Source organism: Camelus bactrianus, chromosome 20 (genome assembly GCF_048773025.1).
Source record: "Camelus bactrianus isolate YW-2024 breed Bactrian camel chromosome 20, ASM4877302v1, whole genome shotgun sequence".
Taxonomy (NCBI): Eukaryota; Metazoa; Chordata; class Mammalia; order Artiodactyla; family Camelidae; genus Camelus; species Camelus bactrianus.
In genome coordinates this window covers 886,414-899,085 of record NC_133558.1, presented here as the reverse complement: position 1 = coordinate 899,085, position 12,672 = coordinate 886,414, and the positions used below count along the sequence as shown (strand labels likewise).

At 61.8% G+C, this 12,672-nt stretch overlaps 1 protein-coding gene across 4 annotated transcripts in view; it reads left to right on the top strand.

The window, feature by feature from the left end:
• Positions 1 to 12,672, top strand: part of GMDS (GDP-mannose 4,6-dehydratase) — a 455,105-nt gene that overhangs the window by 406,158 nt on the left and 36,275 nt on the right. The gene's annotated exons all lie outside the window — the stretch shown is intronic.

Here is a 12,672-nt window from a genome sequence, read left to right as displayed (position 1 = left end):
TCTCGAGGAGGCACGGGCAGACTCGTGGCCGGGCGATCGGGAGTGAAGACAGAGCCGCACTTGAAAGCCGGGCGTTCCGTTATCTTCCTCTTGAGCCCGACTCACCGCCCGCTGCCCGGGCGTCTAAGTGAATGGTGTTGTGCTCAACCGCACAAAAGTGCTGGGAGGGTAAACGCCTGTTTGAAGCACGCTGAGAGCGCACAATCAAAGACGCCAAATTGGCGTGAATCCGTGTGATTGTTACCAGCAGAAACTCCCCAGGCCTCTGGATTAACGTGCCTGCGTTAGTCAGCACCCCTGGGCCCGCCCTGAAGCCCCAGGCCTCTCCCTTCTCTCTCGGGGGCGTCTGTCCATCCAGGTGTTGGAGGGACTCAGAGGGGGTCGTGGAAGTTTAAACAGAGGACACGTGTCGGGTGCCGGCAGACCTGGGGCGAGGGGCTGGAGCAGGTTTGTGGGGCACGTTCTGGGGTGACTGTCCCGAGGCCGCCTGGTGCCGGCACATTCCTGTCCCATGTCGTCATCCCGTGAGGCCGGCTCACGCAAGCTGACTGCAAAGATGGCTCTCCCAGCCTTCCCGAGGCACTTAAGGGGGAAACCAGGGTGCCCCGGCGGTCTCGGGTGCAGACGGACTGGCAGCACAGAGATAAGCAAGGTGGGCTGAGCTGTGGGAGTTGTGAGGCGTACCCCAAATTGCAGGCTGTGGGGGGGCGGGTTCCCTGCCAACAGCAGCAAAACGGGTTCCCCCTTCACTCCCCAGCGATGTGTTTCACTTTGGATGTAAAAGCCAGTGCTGTTCTGGGTGTACAACTCCCACCACCCGTGCCCTTAGGGAAGTGACCAGAGACCAGTTAAAAGTGAACTGTCCCCTCCGGCAGTGAGCAGAATGCAGGCGTGCTGTTAAGGGCGGCCCCTCGCCCGTGGCTCCCAGCCTGGGATCCGGGAAGCTGGTAAAAGTGCAGTTTTCTGGGGCGCATCCTCCAAGCAGGCGCACAGTGCAGGGCCCAGGCCTCTTCAGGGACGGGGTGGGTCCCCGGTCGGGGCAGCGGCACCCCGTCTGCCGTCGGGTGACACAGCCAACTCGGCTCTCCCCACCTGTCCTCAGCCTCGTTGAGAGTCAGACGAAGGCTGGTTCTCCCCCGGGGAAGCGTGTGATTCCGGGCATTCATCCTTCCCCCCCAGGCGTCCACGCCGAGCGAGTCAAACCGCAGTGGGGCTCGCCCCGTGCCCCGCTGGCCCCGTGTGCTCGCTGGGCTCCGGTGTCCTCTGTGGGGTGTATTTCCTAAATGCTCGTCCCAAGCGGCTAGAGCTTCCACGTGTGTCATCTGGTGATGTCGTCCCCTCCACAAGTCGGTGGCCAAGCCCCCTGTGACTCCGGTGGGCACTTAGGGAACAGTGCTGGCTCTCCCCTACCCAGCAGAGTGTGGAGATACTCCGCCCCCGGGGAGGGGAGTCTTGGGACCTGCACGGTGAACTTGGCAGCTTCAGAAGATCGTTCACCGATGAAAGTTGATGGTAGCAATGTGGGAGTCGAGGCCTTGGGCCCAGACAGCCTTGGTTTCCCCCAGCGCCTTCGAGGAGACGCAGGTCCAAGTGCGCTGCAGCCGAGGGCTCCCTGGCCGCGTCTTCGCAGCCGTGCGTCTTGGACTCTTTGTGACAAAGCTCCCCCCCCCCCCCCAGTAGCGCCCTGTGCACCTCTCTGATCGGCTGAAGGTTTGTGACACAAGACCTGCTGATTCTGGGTTTGATGACCGAGCACGCGAGCCCCACGGACGTGCACGGGAAAGGGGAGAGGGAGTGAGCCGGCCACGGCAGGCAGCAGATCCATCAGTTTGACTGATCGTCTCCGCCAGGCTGACGCGTGGGTCCGCTGCGTCGTTCGGGCCGCAGGCGTGTGTGCGCACAAAGCTTCCCCGTCCGGTGGGCGGGGGTGTTGGCCGAGCGCTGGGACCGGCCGACTTGACAGACGTGCTGAGGTAAACAGCCTGGCTTCTGCGGGGACGTGTTGACAAGCAGTGATTCTCGGGAAGCCCCCAGCTGAGCCTGGGCTCAGACTTCGGGGATTTAGACAATATGAAAACGATTTTTTAAGATCTGAAGTCCTTTCCATCAGGCGAGCTCGTTCGGTTGGGGTTTATGTTATCGTTTTCTATACACATGCGAGTTTTACTGTTTCCCAGAAACAGTCAGGCAGTTAAGCCAAAGCCGTTGTGCGAGGTGCAGACTCGTCCCCCCCGAGGGCCCCGCTGTCGAGCTGGGCAGGTTTACAGCTAAAGACGGTTTCCAGGGAGAGACACGACTTTCTCCTTTCCCCCAAACTTCAAACCCTCAGTTCTAGCTCGAAAGCCTGGTTCCAGCGTGACTCCCTGAGAAGCCTCTCTTCCTCTCTTTCTCTGACGGAAGCACCATCTCAAGGCTGCGTGAGGGCAGCTTCAGAGTCTCAGGAGGCCGAGGGCTGAGCCTTGTCGGCTCCCATGAGCTCGCCCCGAGCATCTGGCCCGGCCCTGCTGGGGCACCAGGGCAGCTGTCCTGCGGAGGTCCCTGGGTCCGACCCCCAAGGGGGTGTGACGCGCTGCCCTGCAGTCGGGCTGTCCTGGAAGCCGCCTTCTGCCTGCGACCTCCAGTCACTCTCAGGCCCCCGGCTCTCCTCTGTGGCACAGGCCGTGCTTGCCCCGCCCGGTGGCCTCAACTGCAAAGCCAGGAGCAGAGTTAGGCAACGCGTTCAGAGGACACCAGCCATCCAGCCACCTGCAGGAGCGAGGCTGGGAGCCAAGACAAGCCGGCCGCAGGTCCACGGATCCTGCTCTCCCCCAGCGCTCCCCCGGGCAGGGGTGGCGGCCCTGCTGGGGCACGTCACCCGCCGTGTCACCTGTCCTCCTGTGGGGCTGGCGCTTACCTGAGCGGTGCCGCTGGTTCACATTTAAAGGAAAAGCCAAAGCTGTGAGACACGGCCCAGGGGGACGTGAGCCCCGGTGGTTCCTGGCTTTCCCGGGTGACAGGGCTCTCCCCTGGGGCCCCGAAGGCCCACCTGCTGTCAGGGCGTCCGTCGGAATTCTTAGAGGAGATGGCGCGACTGAACAAGAAGAACGTCCTCCCGGAGTTTACGGAGTTTGTAATGCGCAGAGGTGGAGGACAGACCTGCTTCTCCCACGATCTGAGCCAGTTCATCCCACTTGTCCAAAGTGATGGCACTTCTCCCCAGGACCCTCTTTGTTCCCAGACTACATCCTGAGCAGTGAGGCCTGGGCCGCCCGGTGGCAGGTCCCCACCCCACTGGGTCCCCACTCAGGCCCGTCCTGCTAGGGACAGCCTGGCGGCTCGCTGGCGGTGCTGGTGGAGAGGGCCTGCCTGGCACCACAGTGACCGCCTTCCCACCCAAGAGGCCTGGGACACGCCGCCTTCTGTTCACGCGAGTCCTGGCCTCGTGACAAGTGGCTCGTGGCCACGATCTCCAGGCCTGACGGGGTGAGGACCAGACCTTCCCCATCGGTGCCTCTGGACAACTCCTCTCTGAGCCATTGACGTGGGTGGAAGGGGTTTATGTTGCTTACCCCTTTCCTTGTAGGAAATGCATAGGAAGTTTAATTTCCTGTGTGACTAGGGGGTGCGCAGCCTGTTTGGTGAAGTTGGTGCAATGATACATCGGTCCTTGGAACGTGTTCCTCCCAGAAGTCATGTTTCAAGAGCTGTTAGGGCCTGGCGCTGCCCGGTCAAAGCCTGTTTTCCTGGGAACATATCTAAAGTGCTAGTTAAAATACTGTGACTAGTCCCCAGGGTGGTTTCTCTCTGGAGGCGCATGTCCTGAGCTCCAGACCTGGTCCTTCCAGAGTGGGCGGTGGGGAGGACAGGAGGCAGCCTCTGGGGTCAGCCCGTGCGGTGCCCCCCCCCCCGACCCGGCGAAGCTCTGACTCCTCATGCGGGCTGGCCAGTCTGTCCTTAAAGCATCTTCTCCCCTTTGAGGCCTGGAAGGACCTTTATGTGACGGACGGGTCAGGGATGGGAAGATAGATGCTTTGAAAAATCAGTCTTTTGACCTTGAAACCTTACAAGTGGGTTTTGCTTTTCTTCAAGTCACAGAAAAGCATGGTGACCAGAGACGTGGTTCTCGTGGCACATGGAGATGTAATTTTAATTCCTTCTCTTCCAAACCAATAATAATATTGAAATTTGGGGTAAACAACATTTGAGAGGCACTGAAACTTGAGACTCACTTAACTGCTAAAATACTACCCTCTTGTCCACAAACCACTCCTGTGAATGTTTCCATGCCCAGTTCAGTTGACAGCAAGTTTGGAAAGTCACAAGCAAGGCACTAGTGAGAGATGCCGAGGGCTTCCTCACCGCCCCTAAGACACTGGCATGAGGGTTCGCCCTTGGAGTAACGTCCTTAGGGCTCAGAGACCTTTGGACAGGACAGCATCCGGTCCCGAGAGTTTGCGCGAGACTTCAGACGAGCACGACGCAGAGATGCCTTCATCCAGACCGCGGAGTGACTGAGCAGAGAGCCTGGGACGAAGTGCAGGGGGAGAGAACAGGTCAGACAGGGTGCCCGCAGCGGCGGGGGGCGGCCTGGCCACGGGGAAGAGCGGTGGATGGTCACCCAGGCTGCGCGGGATGCTGGGCCCGTGCGGGCTTCCCCCAGCCCCCTGACGAGCAAGTGTCCCCTTAAAGTGGGAGAAGAAAGGAGCATTTTAGCCACAGACCTCAGCGTTGTTCATTGGTTAAAATAAAGCTTGAGGCAGGAGGCGAGTGTGTCCACCGGGCGTCCAGTTAGAAGGAGCAGGGGGGACCCGCACCGCCCCCCACCTCCCACCAGCGCCAAGCCTTTGGTTCCAGCTCCTCCCTCCCTCCCTGGTGCACGTCACCCCTGCTGCCCCGGCCCTTCCTCGTTGTCCTCAGCTGCGGAGCCGCCTGGATAACCTTCCGAAGCACAACCCACGTGTCCCTCCTGCCCGGCGTCTTCCGGACCCGTCACCCTGACGTCACTGTCTGGCTCCTGCCAGGGGGACCCGGGAGCCCACCGCCTCCCAGGACGGGATGTGACCTCATGCCCCGACCCCCGGCTCCTGAGCTCCCAGGGGCGCTGGGCTTCCTTCCCCCTGACACCTGCACGCCACCCCAGGTGAACCGTCCACCCCACGCGGTCCCAGACCCAGGCTCCCACAGTCCAGAAGCTCTGGAGACATCGGCGTGTTTCTAGTGTCCCAGGCGGCAGCGAAGTCTGGCCTGCCCCGGCCCAGGATGCATCCATGTCGTCTAGTGTGGACGCTCACCGTTTCCCATTATTTTGCTGAAGAAGCACGAGTCTGACTACGGGGAACTGGGGCTGGATTAGCGTGGCCGCATGACCTGTGTCCAGCTCTCGGGAGGACAATGGGGGCGCTGGCAGAGGCTCCCCGGGACGGGGCAGACGGGCACTGTCCTGGACGGACCAGGGCGGAGGTTCACCTGTGTGTGCGACACACATCACACTGTCGTCAAAGCCAAAAGCCCCAATTCCAAAGTGCTCCCCAAAGGTTCACATGAGCACCCGTGTCCAACGGCTGTTCTGTGCCGCTTTCCGCACGTACGTGGAGGGAGGGGTTCTGTGCAGACGCGTGCTCAGCCATCGGTGCCCGGGGCTTGAATGGATGTGAACATCCACCCCTTCGGCTTCAGTGGGGTTTCCTGGCCGTGCGTACAGCGGGCACATCGTTCTGGGAAGTCTGTCCCGCACTTCCACGCAGAGTGTCGTCACCGGATGCTCCAGCAGCACTTAACGTCCAGCTGTACCGGAGCTGTGACCCACCACCATCAGGCACCAGGAAAGGGCCCCCGCAGCCAGCCGGCCGGCCGGACACGCGTGGGTCAGCCTCTGCGGCGTGGAGGCTCCGGGGCAGCTCTGCAGGGACGGGTCGCACGCAGGCGTCTTCTCACCGCCTCGTCCACAGCGGTGGAATCCTGCAGGGGTGTCTGTCTGTCCAGCCCCTCTTTTGTGGATATTCTTTGAGCCCCGCGGTTCCTCCTCTCCGGGCTCACCGCCTCCCGTGGAACCGCCACGGGGACTTCCTTTTCCGTGGGCCCCTCCTCACCCGTCCCCTGCAGCGGGTCCTGCCTCATGGGGCCCACCCAGCTCAGAGCCACCCTGTTCACACACACGTCCCCCATGCAGGCAGGGCGCCCACCCCACAGGCATCCATCCTGGAACCCTCTGCCTTTTCGCAGGCTGTGCCACCCCCAGGGGCTTGCTCCCCCCTCGACGGCCCCACTGCATAGAGAGTCCGCAGCGCACTCCTCGGTCCTCGTTAAGGCGCTGTTCCTTGTTGGCTGACGGTTGTCAGCGCTGAGCTTGTCCCCTTAGCAAAGCTGTTCGCGCGTTAGAGTCGAGGCCTGCGTCTCATCTTGCCGGTGCCCCCTCCACGGTCCTGTCACTGAAACAGACGGATGACAGGTGCCTCGTCCTGCGGGGCCAGAGCCCTAGAGAGTCAGGTGCACTGGCACTCAGGGTCACGTCTGCTGTGCGGGAGGGCCATGTTCCTAAACTTACTGTCACAAGAAGCCCCTGCCAGGGGTGAAGGGGAGGGGAGGAGGGGTGTGATACTTCAAGTCCTAAACCTGGATCCGAAAACCGAGTTAAAAGGAGACACAGCCTGACGGCCCCGCACCTGGGACAGCCTGCGGTCGAGCTGTCTGCACCTCAGGGTGAACCGGGAGAGGCCAGGGTTCTGGGGACGCAGTCCTGTCCTGGTGGCGTTCGTGGTGGGTGTCCGGTGCATTACCGGGTGAGGGGAGGAGGCTGTGTCTCTTGATGGATGCAAAATAGCTGTTCTTCCCCGTACAGAAGCCACATTAAGAAACGCTTCTTGAATGGAAGTTCCTGAGCACCGGAGCTGCAGGCTGCTCTTTGACAGGGCACGTTTGGGTGTGTTGTGCATCAGGGTGGAGCTGGAGATGAGGTGAACTGGGGTTCACGGCAACCCTCAGAACTTTTACAGACTATCGGTTAAACTGCTCTCCCGGGTTAGGGGGGGTGGCGAGGGGAGAGAAAAGCAGAGGGCGGGGAAGGGCCACAGGACTGTGCCCCGCGGGGTGCCAGCTCTGGGACACAGGCAGTCGGTGCTTGTGCTGCGTCCTTGTCCTGTTTGGGGGAGATTTCAGCTCTTCCAGCCAAACTCGCGGCCACTGCGAGCCTTGGCGTCTGCCCAGCACATCCCGTCCTCCGCATGTGTGGGCTGGCGTCCAGCACTTTGGGAGACCCTCCGTGGACAGTGCCCTGGGATGTGGCCGCCGTCCTAGGTCAGCACGCCTGACCGCTGCCCTCCTTGGCAGGGGCCCCGCGGGGCCGTCACAGAAGAAATGATCTTTCAGGGAGGAGCGACTCCCAGGGCGGCAGAGGGGCCGAGGCTGCGTGCTGACTGAGCTCCACGTCCTCGAGACCCGCAGTGCTTTCAGCCCGCAGCCCCGCCGCCGGCCAGCTGCATGAACTCGGGCAAGCCTTGGCTTCCTCGTACTTAAAGCGGGAGCGTCGTGTCTACTTTACAGCGTCGTCCCGGAGAGTAAGATGGGTGCATGTAAACGCAGCCACCTGTGGGCGAGTGCTCCCCACCCGGTTAAGATGGGGGGACCGTGCTTGTGGCAACGGAGTCTTGCTCTCTGAAGTAGGCAGAAGCCATCCACGGCCACCCTTGTCCACGGATGTCAGGTGCTTCCGTGTGTCCAGCGAGAGCGAACTGTGCACGGAGGGACAGAGACCAGACTCTCCCTCCCCAGCACGTGCGAAACATCTGGAAAAGTGCTTCTCAGTGCGCTGGACGCCAGGCCGTGGAGGACAGTGACCCTGAGAAATGGAAACAGCTGAACATGCCCTCTCAGTGCCCCAGTCCCGCCGCGCGAGAGTGTCCAGGGCAGCGCGTGGGGCCGGGAGTCCGGCAGCACCGGCAGACTCCCTGCGATGGGAGGACAGGAGGACACAGGAAGGAGCAGCTCGGACGGCTCCGGGCATCTGCTATGTGCCCCCCTGCCCCCCCCCCCCCGTTTATGCCGGAGTGTGCTGACCAGCACATGCGTGTGAGGAAGCCATCCGAGGCCGGGAGGACCACCACCAGGCTTAGAGCGCCCGGCGTTCACACGGCGCTGGCTGGGAAAGGGCAGAACCCACAGGCGCGGGTCGGAGCTGGAGGGTCTCGCCTCTGCAGGATTTACTAGCCCTGCGCTGGGCGCTGGGCGCTGGGCCAGGCCTGCCTGACAGAGCTTCAGAGGAAGACCCGGAGGACCACACTGCTTCCAGGTGAGCTAGCTGTGTCCCGGGGCAACATGCCAGAGTGTTTGCAATAATACAGACATGTCTACCACCCCACGAGGTAAACTTCACAACGTATGGCATCCAGCCAAAAATCACCACCTTTACAGGAGGGTATGTCCCCTAATGAGGAGGAAAAGAATCTATGAAAGCCAGCCTAGAACTGGCACAGATGCCGACGTCGGCGGCAGGGACCTTAAGCCAGTTTTTAGACCCTGCTCCACATGTCAAGAGTTAGGCAGAAGGAAGACAGTTGAACCCGAAGAGACGAAATCCGTACGGCCCGCCGTGGAAGTCCTGTCGGGCAGAATTAACGGTAGATGACCCTGTGGAAGGAAAGACCGGTGGCCTGGAAGCCCCAGCAGCGGAGAGCCGACCCAAACGAGCACAGGAAAAACGCTCTTCAAAGAACGAGCAGTGTCAGGCCTGCAGGACCACTTCAGGTGCCCTCAAGTACACATGGTCGGGGCCCTGCAGAGGGGAGGGCAGAAGAGATGTTTGAAGAAATAAGGAATAGAGTTTCTCCAAATTTCACGAACACTATAAACGCACAGATCCCAAAAGCTCAACCAACCCCAAGCGCAAAACCGGAAGGAAGTGCGCCTCGCTGCCTCGTAATCAAACGGCACGGCGACACGGAGAGCACGTAGAGGACCCGCGCACATGGGGCCAGAGACGAGGGCTGCCGCGGCGGGAAGGCCACGCTGCGCCCTGGCAGGCGGCTCCGCGGCCCGACCGGGGGACGCCCGTGAGGCGGTTCCCAGAGCTGCTCCGGGAGCATCGTGAACCAAGACTGTGCGAGCTGATCCTCGTAGAAGCAGCGCTGGGGCGTGGCAGCGTGCAGCCGCTGCGCTGGCTCAGCAGGCGCTGTCTTCGCCCTCGGTCTTGCCTGCAGTTACGCCTTGGCCTCACTCGACCTGTGCTGTTGAATATTCACTTACTAGGCCAGGCAGCGTCCGCTCGGCGGAAGGGGACCGTGGCTCCGATCGAACTTGACTGGTTTCTCAGAAGGTGTTGAAGATCCCCAGCCGCAGGACGCTGGGGCACACGGGGTCTGTGTTGCAGTGGGCAGAGGGGAGGCAGCTCGGACAGCAGCCCTGGGAATGGAGCAGCAGAGGGAAGGGAGGGAGAGCTGCATGCCGTGGGTGGCGGAGCGGGCCCTGGAGTTACCAGTTGACCTGCTCAGGTCGCCAGCGTGTGTATCACGGACACTGCAGTGCCCGGTTCAGAGGTGTGGGTGTTGTTCTGGGCCCTGCCTCTTGCAGCTCCACGCCGGCTGTGACTCAGGCGGGGGCTCTGGGTTGCTCCACCGCCGGATGGCTTGACTCATGAGACGGTTCATTCAGAAAATAAAAGTCACTTCATAGTGGCTAGTGAAAGCTTTTCAGTACTCGTTGCAAAGTCGTTGAGAGGCCGACACTTAAGTAATTTTATGGGCTCTCTCAGCTCATGAGTGCAGGCCCTGGGGGTGGGGCACAGTCGAGGAGGAGGGGGCATGGAGGGCGCGCCCTTCCGTGTCTGCATCTGGCCCAGGGCAAATGCGGGGCCCCACACCGCCCGTCCTCTCCAGTGGCTTAGGACAGACACCTGACACGGCTGACCGTCCGTAATGGTCCCCTGGTGCTGATGGGGGCACAGGAGGTCCCATTTCAGAGCCTCATTTCTCAGTGCAGCCCTCACAACAGGACTGTTTTTTAAGAAAGTCATCCAACAGCCGCGACGGTAGAAACGTGTGTTCTCCGAGGTAGGTTTAGGAGATCTCCAGTGCAGATGACGGTGTGCCAAGCCCACCACTTACCTCCTGCCGAAGTTTGTGTTTATATGGAGAGCTGACTCTTTTTAACGGAATCCCATTCCTCGAATAGATACAAGTCTGGAGAAGCGCTGCTCTGGAACCCCGCACGCCCCTCCCAAGGGCGGCTGGCACCTTTGTGGGACTGCTGCTTTATGTGATCCTAACGCCCCAATCGAAGACTCTCCCAGCAGTGTGTTAGAAATAAGCTGAGCTTGACGTGGGAGTGTCAAGTCCTCAGACAGATGCTCCCGCTTGGCTTGTACTGGAGGGAGTGGCCTCCTGCGAGTGCCGAGGGCTGTGATGCCGCGACCGGGGACGTGTGCGGACCGTGGCCGGGACGGCGGTACCGGGGCAGAGCCGACAGGAGGGAGGACTCAGGCCATCCCAGAGGGCGGCGGGAACTGGAGGCAGACTGGTGTGGGAGCAGGTCAGAGCTGGGTCCCATCCAGCCCTTCCCACCGCGGGGCCGTGGCCATCTGCCGGGTTTCCGCCCGAGTGGCGGGAGTGACACCCACCCTGCTGGGTCTCGGGGACCAGTAGGAACAGTCAGCCCGACACGCAGTCGGCTCCCAGCACCTGCAGTGGGCACTTCTGCCGGACCCTCTCCTCTTGGACCCACACTCCTCCTTCAGCGAGCCCCCTTCCCGCCCCTTGATTGGGAAACGCACACCCGAATCAGCCCCGCCGCCTCCTCCCGCCAGGCCGCCTGCTCCCGCCAGGCCGCCTGCTCCCGCCAGGAACTCCCTCCCCAGCTTCCCCAGGGCATCCTTCCTTGCCTCTGCAGCTCATCCTCAGGCAATGCGACACATTTAAAGTGACGTGGGCTCACGTTTCTGCTCCCTCGGGCCCTCCCCGGCTCCCCACCTCCCCCAGCCGCCCCCCAGGAGTCCGGAGAAACAGCAACCCCTCACAGCCCACCCTCCCCTGCCTCGCGTCCCCGTCCTCAGAGTGGAGGCTCGGCCCGAGGCTGTTTCGTGCCCCCCGTCTCCCGAGGACTCGGCCAGCACCCAGCAATCTGCCCCCTGACCACCTGTCGGTGGGCTGGTTAGTACTGGTCCCTGCTGGTCTCTGCACACCACTGAGGGAGAGGCCTGCGGTTCAGCGGAAGGCTTTCTGGGCCCAGACTCAGAGCACCTGGGCCTGCACGCAGTCCTGACCTTGATGCTCACACCTGTCTGACCTTGGGCGTGATCTCCCCAGCACCTGGGCCTCGTCCTCCGGCCTGCAGACGGGGCCTGGGCCATCCAGTGGTCCTGAGACGTGACTGGGGACCGCATGCTGCGGCCTGTCCCTGCCCTCCCGCCCTCCCAGACGGCAAAGCCGCAGGGAACACAGGGGCCTGAACCCTGCGCCTCTCCGTCGTGGGAGGAGTTGTGTCCGCGGACAGCTGGGTACCCTGGGAGGACACTGGTGTGGTGAGGGTCTTACCAGCCGCCCTGTTCCCCTCATCTTGGAAGCAGTCATAGTTGTGATCTTGCCTGAAACTGGGACGGACCAGAAGCCCACAAAGCTCCAGTCCTACCTGTGGCTCCAGACCTCCCACCTTCCTTTACTTAAAGTAGACGTCACTGGGGATGGAGGGAAGGAGGTTTTGCAGTACTTCAACAGATGGCGCTGCTGGGAGCTATTACCTGACTATAAAAATTAAATTCCAGCTTTACTAACTTAAAAAAATCTCATTAAAACCTTGGTGTTGCTCCTGGGGTGGTACGTGACTTTGTTTCGTCCTTTACCGAGTTCACAGTGGCGAGTGGCTCTGACCGTCCATGCGGTGAAGCTGGCCCGGGGCACAGAGCGGCCGGTCCCCAGAGGCGCCTCCTCGGGCGTCCCGTGCACGGTTGCCCGGCGCTGCCTTAGAAACACACACGGCGCTTTGCGTGGAGGGAAGGAGGGCGCCACGTGCACCTGAGCTAGTCCAGTTGGGCTTCTGACGTAAGGACAAGCGAATCAGGGTCTGTTTATCTGGATGCTTGAACGAGATGCAGATACGATCTTAAGTGACGGCACTTCTGAGCAGAACACCGCGGCTGACCAGCAGGACTGGGGGGAGAGGCATGTCCCCCCGGGTCCAGGGAGGAGAGGACTTGTAGAGAACGCTGGCCCGGGTGTCGGCCGGGCCGCCTGCCCTCGGTCCCCAGCCCCTTCCCTCCCCGCCAGCGCTCCCCCCTGGCCTCCAGCGAGGTCGCTCTCATTACACGGCCGTGCACCGGCTCCTGGGCGTGGGGTCCCTGGTTGCATACTTCAGTGCAGGTTACAGATACTTGGCAGGCTTCCTCTTGCTGTGGGAACCAGACAAGTCCTAACACCTACTGAGCGCTGAGCACTGCGGTGCCAGAGAGTGGCGGCGGCCTGGTGCCAGGGCGCGGAGCCTGCGGTGGCTGGGCCCACGGTCCCTCGGCCGTGGCCCCGGCCAGAGCGGCCTGTGCTGTGAGTCCCGGGCTCCCACCCTGCCGCCTGATGGACCGTCCCCCAGCGTGGGCAGAAATCAGGGTTCAGGTGTTCGCAGCAGAAGGCTTCAGTATGTGACGGTGAAAATGCATTAATCAGTGACCCAAGAAACGCTGCGTGAAACAGCCGTGGTTTCTCCCTCACATGGACCTGA